This window comes from Pinus tabuliformis, chromosome 4_1, assembly GCF_031772625.1.
Source record: "Pinus tabuliformis cultivar Carrire ecotype Pingquan chromosome 4_1, CPIR1, whole genome shotgun sequence".
Taxonomy (NCBI): Eukaryota; Viridiplantae; Streptophyta; class Pinopsida; order Pinales; family Pinaceae; genus Pinus; species Pinus tabuliformis.
This window is the reverse complement of record NC_142303.1, coordinates 339,667,457-339,676,485: the sequence shown is the minus strand read 5'-3', so window position 1 is coordinate 339,676,485 and position 9,029 is coordinate 339,667,457. Positions and strand designations below refer to the sequence as shown.

The 9,029-nt window shown below is 34.1% G+C and overlaps 1 long non-coding RNA gene across 1 annotated transcript; it reads right to left on the bottom strand.

The window, feature by feature from the left end:
- Positions 1-2,879: 2,879 nt before the first annotated feature.
- On the bottom strand, positions 2,880-3,676 carry LOC149175664 (uncharacterized). Its single transcript, XR_016258574.1, has 3 exons — positions 3,300-3,676; positions 3,140-3,174; positions 2,880-2,958 (listed from the first exon to the last, which is right to left on the bottom strand). It is a non-coding gene; the product is annotated as an uncharacterized LOC149175664 (long non-coding RNA).
- Between the last annotated feature and the right edge of the window lie 5,353 nt (positions 3,677-9,029).

The following is a 9,029-nucleotide window of genomic DNA, read 5'->3' as shown; positions in this document are numbered from 1 at the left end:
TTTTGAGAAGAATCTTCGGCGAAAAATCACATAGAGATATTTTAGTCGACGCGTTTTGAACCAACCAATGTGGTTCATCGTCAGGACAAGTTGAATGAGATGATCTTGCTATGCAATATAAATAGATCGGGCAGAATATCCCATGACCAAATTTCCAGATGAGGTAACGGCTAAAAAGATAACAACTAGATTTGACGAGGAAACAACTAGCTAGACTATGAAGGGCATAATTGATTTAAATAAGCAAAATCAGTTATTAATTTCCTTATAAACATAAATGGATAATTTTATAATTATAAATATATATTAGAATAAGCGAGTTAATATATTATGATCATAAAATAACTCAACTAATAGAAATTAGTTAATTAAAATATAAGTTAAAGGGACATTTAATTCTTAATTTAAATTAAGTAAATACATGAATAAATTAATTAGTTACCAAATAGTTTATAAATATTAGTTAATTGTATAAGTTAAATAAGAATAATCTAAAAATAGTTAATTTTATTTTAAATATAAGCTAAAAAGACATATATTTATGAGTATATATTAAAATAAATGGATTAGTTTCAAATTCAAAATCAAAGAATAACCCTATATAAAAATATTATATTAATTAATGTAACCATTGATTTCTCTTTAATATGTTTGGATTCTCGAATATCTTTGGAAAGGTGGCTTTAACAGTGGAATAATTGCAATTTTTAAATAAAATTTGACGTTTATAAAAAATGTAGTCATTTAATTTATTGTATTGAGATTTTAATATTTTTTAATCGAAATTTTAAAATGCTATATAAAATATTAAAAAGAGATGACGAGGAGCTTTAATGTCTATTAAAATTATTATTTTTATAAAATTCCTGGCCAATGGAAATGTCACTCTAACAATGGCATAATTGCAATGTTTAAATGAAATAAATTTTTATCTATTTTATTGTGATATTAATATTTTTTTAATTAAATTTAAAAATGCTATATAAAATATTAAAAAGAGATGATGAGGAGCTTTAATGTTATTTAAGATTGAGATATTTTATAAATTTTATATTCTATAAAATTTTAAAAAATAAAAAATTATTTGGATTTTTTTTGGTAATTTAATGTTATATTTAAAAAATATTTGGAAAAATGTTCTAAATTTATTATAATTTTTTTAACTTGTAAGGTCATGAAAGTTGTTAGTGTGAAAGATATTTTGAAAATTAGATTTAATATAAATGTAAGACAAGTAATTTAATTTTTTTTTTTAGGCTTTTTTTAATGTCACAAATGTAACAATTTTTTTCATCTCACTGTGTTTTGGAAATTGATCAAAGTTGAGTGTCACTAAAAATATCATGAAAATTCACTCTTATTTTAATAATGTTTGTTTTCTTCTTAAATATTAAGTAAGACAATAATATAATTTGATTTTTGAAATTAAGTTTGATCACTTCTATAACACCCCAAAATGCATAAAATTACTGAGGTTACTAAGTTGATCTTTACTATCCGTTACTTTAAGTTTATTTACATTATGATGTTAAATATTAAATCACTGAGGCTTGAAGGCCAAGAAACATATATTGTGGTTACCTAAATTATTGGTAATGATACTTTAACAAAAATAGAAACTGTTTTTATTAATTAAAAGAAACAGTTATAGAAGAGAGTTCCCCATCTGCCCTGAAGGGGGATTTAGATGGGGAAAAAGAATACAGGAGATATTCTAGGGCTGGGTGAAATAAACTAGTGGGATAATTCTCAAGAACTTCTCAAGAACAATCAGGAAAGAGTACCAGACTTGAGGCGGGACAAGAGTCCAGAGGCCCAAGGTACTTGACTATAGATAGAAATAATTAACTGTGAACCGAGGAAAGTGCTCAGGGGAGGGTCTGGACATAATTGCCAGACTCGTGGTTGGGAGGAGAGACTTTCCAGAAGTATTTGAAATTATAGGTTGAACAGATAAGTATGATAGAAAGCTTCTTTATGAGTTAATGTTGGATCGTCGAAAATACTCTAATGATTAAGTAGAATTTGACAATTTGAATTTATATTAGCAGAATCATTTGAATAACAGTGTAAACTTAGGAAAGTAAAACATGGGAAGTGTATTATTACTAAAAATAAGAGCTACCAGTGTTGCAAATAAAATCGTAGACAATCATTACAGAAAACCTCAAAAACAACCATTAATACTAGTAAAGGATGGAAGATTATGTTCATCCAATAACTAATCAGTCCTCTACTCTTGAGTATGAAAAGTAGTTATTTACAATATAGCAGTGAAATATTCAGTATGAAATATTACCAGGGATTCTATATAATAGTCGGTAGGAAATGGTACGAGATTCCAAAAGAATCCAACTCTAATATTAAGTTATAGTAATATATACGTAAACCATGTTGTCAGATATCAATCCATGGTGGATTAGAATAATGTATTAACTGCATATTATTACAGTAGCAAATTGAAAGCAATTAATTCTAAGCAGGAGAATTATGGAGAAATGAAATGAATCAATCAATTCCATGAGCAAAGAAAAACATAGGCATTCTTGGCCTAACTTTCAAATCAATAAGAAATTACTAATCTGCCATTCTAAAATCAAAAATGTTATGACAGACCTTTTAAAACAAACTGTCAAACAACATAGATTATATAAGTTTCAAAATAGCACAGTATTGCATTTCGGAAAAACTCTCGACAGCTGGAGCATGTCAATATAACCAAACTTAACAGAAATAACCATCCTATGTATTAATAAATTAAGAATTTACAATAGAGGAGAAACCCCCAAAAACCCTCAGACGACTAAGTCTAGAGAATTATCACAAAAACTGTAAGAGCCATGCGCAGTTCACAACCCATTCTGGTCTACTGACAACCATATACAATTCGGCCTCTACTTTTGGATAAGTAAACATTTATTGTAATCAAGTTTATGTACCAGAGGAAACAACCCCAACCTGTAAATAAATTGGGACGTTGTAAGTTCTTAAGCTTTTAAGGGCCGCAGTCATGCTCAAAAGAATATCTGAGAAAATACACTGGATTACCTATCACAGAGGTTACAAGCAATAAATTCAATATGTGCTCAAATCCACCTTTTATATGCTAACAAAATGATGCCATAGGAGGGCTTCTTACCGGAATTGGGAATGTCTCCTTGTCGAATAGCCCACCTGTGTAACAGAGAGTAGACTTAGTTAAACATTGAAAGATTCAGCTTAAAATCTAAAAACCCTTAACAAAAAAAAATTGTAGGCAAATCTCCGTAAACTTGGGGTTACACTATTGAAGAAATTACCCTTCGGAAATGGTCTATGGAATAGAGTATTCCCCGCTACCTCCGGAGACCCTCGAACCATCCCTGTGCAGTGGAGGTGAACCATTAAAACTGGTACTAGACAAAAACCCCAAGTAGTCGCTGAATCCTCAATATGCAACAAATGAAAACCATGTTTTACCGGTTCGTCAGAGATACCTGCTGCTATAATTTCAACTGACTCTACCATCTTAAACCGTAGGAAGCTCAACAGTTGGATGGAGGCCTTCTCCAAGCCAAGCCATCGCAGAGCAACAAGAAATCCAGAAATGACAACAACAATGAATCCTGCAGAGCTCAGTCATGAAGAGTTGGTTAGTGGACCAAACCCTAAACTCCCTCCGCTGTCGGATTGCCGAAATAGGATCAACGGATGCAAAGCAAAACAGATGGCACAAGCCAATGTAAATTCCGCCTCATTATCTATCCTCTTGCTGTGTGTTACCGTGTACAAGAGCCAGCTCGATATAGTCTAAGCAGGGTTAATGTACCCATTAAAGCAAGAAAATCCCCATACTGATTTCATCAGTTGTGTGTTTAATGTCACATAAATTTCATATAAGTTTCGGTCGGTTCCATAGTTTTAAAAATAAATACAATTAATATATACGTAAAGTTATGACAGGCCCGTTATACAAGGCCTGATTTGTATATAGGTAAATAATTTTTTTTTAGTTCTATGTATTTCGTAAGGTTTAATTTAGTTGTTACAAATGGTATCAGAGCTCAACTTCGTACACTGAGACTCTTTGGGAATAGATATGTACTCGAAACGAATGTGTTCTTTTATAAAAAAAAAATTAACTAAATAAATTTATGTGTGAATACAGAGATCACACCAATAAAATAAAAGGGTTAGAATGCAGAGGAACCCAGGACCACCCGATCCCCTCGAAACAACGTATGTGAATGTTAATATTTATATTTGGATACAGTTGGGTGAGGAATCCCATTAAGCTAATGCGTTTTTACTCGAAATTGTTTAGTAGTTGAGTGCTAAAATAACGAATTTAAGAATAGACAATGAAAGATTACGCTTAGAACAAGAGAAAATTATCAGAAGCCTGTCCAATCAACAAAATCAATGACATCCATATCCCAGTGCTGAGGACCAGGAGAAGACCCCAATGGCTCAACATGGAGAGGAAAATGCTAAGTCAACTGAGAAACATGGGGAAGACGAAGAAGGACGCTCAGATAATGTCTCCAAATAGCGCAAAACTAAAAGACAGAAAACTGAATTGCAAGGCGAATTTAAAAATATTAAGCCATCACTCTTTGAAGGGGAATCAGAAGAAGCAACAGAAGCTTGGCTAATTGATATGGGAAAATATTTTTAGATTTATGAGTACACAGATAAACTCAAGATAAGAGGTAAGGCCACCTTGTGGTGGGAAGAAATCAAAACAGTAAGGAAAATCGATGAAGAGCAGGTTACATGGAACGAATTCCAAAAGCATTTCAAAGACAAGTATTTAACTGAACATTATTATGACGAAAAGGAAAAAGAGTTTCATGAGTTAAGATTGGGAACCTTAACCATGGATGAATATGTGACACGATTCACCTCCTTGTTGCGCTATGTGCCTTACATGTAAGAGGAAAAGGCCAAAATTCAGCACTTCATCAGTAGCTTACCCAACTTTATGAAGGAGAAACTAGAGTTTGACTACCCCAAGACAATGGATGATGTTGTGCGGAAAGCCTACATCTGCTACCAACAAATTAAATAGAAGAATGAAGGGCCTAAAGGGGGGTTGAATAGGAAAGGTAGAAGTTTGATTCCAAAAAGACACTCAAAATTTGTTAGTGGCAGAAATGTATAGCAAAACCCCCCAAAATATTTCCAGCCAGGAATCAGCCCAAAGTTGCTTATTCTGAAAATAGACAGTCAGAAGGAGTTACTAAATCTATTAATGACCAACAATCAAAACTGCCACTGCAATTTTAGGGATGTGGAGAACCCCACTATTACAAAAATTGTCCGCATAAGGCAAGGATAGAACAACTATCAAATATTCAAGAAGCATCCACGGTTGGGGAAGTGGCAAGGAGCATGCCCAGAATTAATGCTGCTCTGGATGATCATCAGGAAGAATTTCAGCTCACCATGATCAAATGTGAAGGTATGATTGCTAAGCAACCTATCTCTATTTTATTTGATCCAGGTGCTAGCTTAAGATTTGTTAGTCCTAAGGTGGTATAAAATTTTCAACTATAGACCAGTAAGTTTTCAAAACCATGGTTAGTTCAATTAGCCACTGGGACAAAAAGAAGGGTAACGGCAAAAATAAAACATTGCTCCATAATAATTTTAGGGAAAGCTATTTGCGTTGACCTTAATATACTTCCTTTGGGTTCTTATGACATATTAATGGGGATGGACTGGTTGGAAAAGTGTTGGTCCATAGTGGATTGCAGATAGAAAACTGTCAGTTTTATTGTTGAATCAAGCCAATGGAAGGAACTCCAAGGAATTAAAACCAATACAAGGTTACGATCCATTACTGCTAACCATTTAGTAAAATGTATTAGAAAGGGCTTTCAAATATATGTTGTTGAGGTGGGGTTTACAAACACCAAAAATAAAATGACCTCCTTGGAAAACATGCATGTCATTTAGGAATTTGTTGATGTATTCCTGGAATCCATTCTACATTTACCACCAAAGCGTGATATTGATTTCACCAGCGAGCTAATTTCGGGTGCAACCCCTATATCCAGATCCCCTTATCACATGAGCATACCTTAGTGAACATAACTCATAATGCAGCTCCAAGAGCTTCTAAAAAAAGTATATCTGTCCTAGTGTGTCCCCTTGGGGAGCTCCCATATTATTTGTACGGAAAAAGGACAAGACCCTAAGATTATGCATCGATTATCGTCAATTAAACAAACTAACCATTAAGAATAAATATCCTTTACCATGTATCGATGATCTATTTGATCAGGTGCAAGGAGCTAAAGTATTCTCAAAAATCGACTTAAGATCTGGCTACCATCAAATAAGAATAAAAGAGGAAGACATTTACAAGACAACTTTCCGTACTCGTTATGTTCATTACGAGTTCGTGGTGTTTCCATTTGGCCTCACAAATGCCCCAGCCACCTTTATGAGTCTGATGCATGGTATTTTCCAGCCCTACCTTGACAAATTTTTGTTGATTTTCATTGACATTAGGGGATTTTTGAGGTATAAAATGGGCCTCCTAAAGGTATTATATAATAATAGTGGAAATAATAAAATAAGATTAGATTACAACATCAAATTTTAGAGGGAAAAAAGACAAAACTATTTTTTCAACTAGTATTTTCAACTTATCTCCATATGGGTTTACTCAAATTTCGAGTGGAAACACTCATTGGATGCAGAATTTGATTCCTCATCCAAGGAGTACCCATGTTGCATACTTTAAATGGACCTTACTACACGAAAAATGAGAAATACATGAAAAAAGTGATTGCAATCACATTTTTTCATGTATTTCTCATTTTTTGTGTAGTAGGGTCCATCGAAAGTATGCAACATGGGTACTCCTCAGATGAGGAATTAAATTTTGCATCCAACGAATACTCCAACTCGAAATTTGAGTAAAAACTTAGGGAGATAAGTTGAAAATATGAGTTGAAAAATTAGTTTTATTATTTTATTATTTTTTAATCTTTGTACTTTTTTACTACAAAACTGGTGAATCATCCCCCATGGTTGACGTCATCATCTTGAATCATATTGGTTCTTATAAAGTTTATTTTGGTTGTACATTTTTCTTAGGAGGCCCATTTTAGACCTAAAAAATTCCCTAATGTGACGTTTTAATATACTCTAAGAATCAGGAGGAGCATAAAGAACATCTGAGAATAATATTGCAAACATTACAGGAAAATCAATTATATGCTCAATTCAACAAGCATGACTTTATCAAATATCATATTCAGTACTTGGGCCATGTTATATCAATAGATGGAATAGTGGTAGACCTGGAGAAGATCAAAACCATCATGGAATGGACAGCTCCAAAGAATATCGCTGATATCAGATCATTCTTGGGTTTGGCTGGATACCACCATAGATTCATTAAGGGATTTTCAAAAATTGCCTTTCCAATGACCTCTTTATAGAAAAATGGGTGCACTTTCCAAAGGACAACTGAGTGTCAACAAAGTTTTGAAAAACTAAATCACCTACTTACCACTGCACCAACGTTAAAAGAAGCAGATTTGGAAAATTCTTTCATGGTTTGCACGGATGCAAGTAAACAAGGTGTTGGTGGAGTGTTGACACAAGAGGGAAATTTGATTGCTTATGAATCATGAAATTTGAAGGAGTATGAACAACGATATTCTGCTTATGACCTTGAATTGACAACAGTAGTGCATGCACTTAAAATGTGGCGACACTACCTGTTGGGGAAGAAATTTCTGCTGTTAACAGATCATAGCAACCTTACAAATTTATTCAACCAATTTAGCTTAAACACTTGATAGGCCAGATGGACAACATTCTTAAGTGAATTCGATTTTGAAATGAAACATCTTAAAGGGAAGGAAAACCGTGTGGCCGACACATTGAGCAGGAAGGTACATTGTATTTATGAGGTCCAAATGAGTCAAGTAAGCTCAAATATTCCTGAAATCACAAAGGAAGCATCTATAAAAGATCCAGAGTATACTTTCCTTTGGAAATATACAAAGGAAGCCCTGCTAAAAAAGAAAAATACGAATTAGAAATAAATTACGATAACCTTCTTACTTTTAAGAACATAATTTATGTTCCTAGCCAAAATTTGGTTAAACATTTGATATTGGATGAGTTTCATAGGAAACCATGTGTTGGCCACCCAGGTTACCAAAAACTATTTTCAGCCATCAAGAAAGGGTACTTTTGGCCCAAGTTGAGGAAGGATGTTACAGAGTACTTTTCCAATTGTTTGGAGTGTCAACTGGTGAAGGCAGAACATCAACATCCCACAAGTTTGATACAACCATTGCCCATTCCAAATTGGAAATGTGTTATAGACATTTTTGGGCACTGCAACCCCAATCATAAATGTCCATAAAACAAGGGCTCCTAAGTCCCTAAAAGTGTTGTTCCAACCCCTAAAAGAACAAGGTCAGCTGATTACATCATCTCCCAGAAGTTCTACATGAAAAACTACTCAGAACTGGTCAAAACTGGACCATCTCACCTGCTCCATGGTCAAATTGTGATGCATACTAAAAAGCCCTTCTATGGGGTGAGATGGGAAAGAGTGTACAAATGGCAGAGTCAATTTGCGAGGTGGAGGATCATGGAATCTTCCAAAAACTTCTCCTGTGACACTTGCCTCTCTGCATTCGCCCAGCGATGAGTAAGAGATCATCAATCTCCAAGTGGAATCAAGAACTATCACAGAGAGGACACTAATCAAATATCAGAAGCTGACTCACCTCCCTACAATCATCTATATATGGATCCCTCATCCCAGAGATCCAGTGGCTGGAATTTTGTATCTTGTAAGGAAGTGCTGCTGGTTTCTAACAGAGGTATACTGACTACAGACAACAAAACTCCTGAATAGAGCTGAAAAGAGTGAAGAAAACCAAAGTTTGGAGGAAAAATTACCCTTTTCTAATCAGCACACCTGTTACACAGGGATTCCAGTATGCATCCTACCCACAGTACAAGGGAAGTGCGATGCATACTGATATCCTTGAAGAGAGGGTGTGATGGTA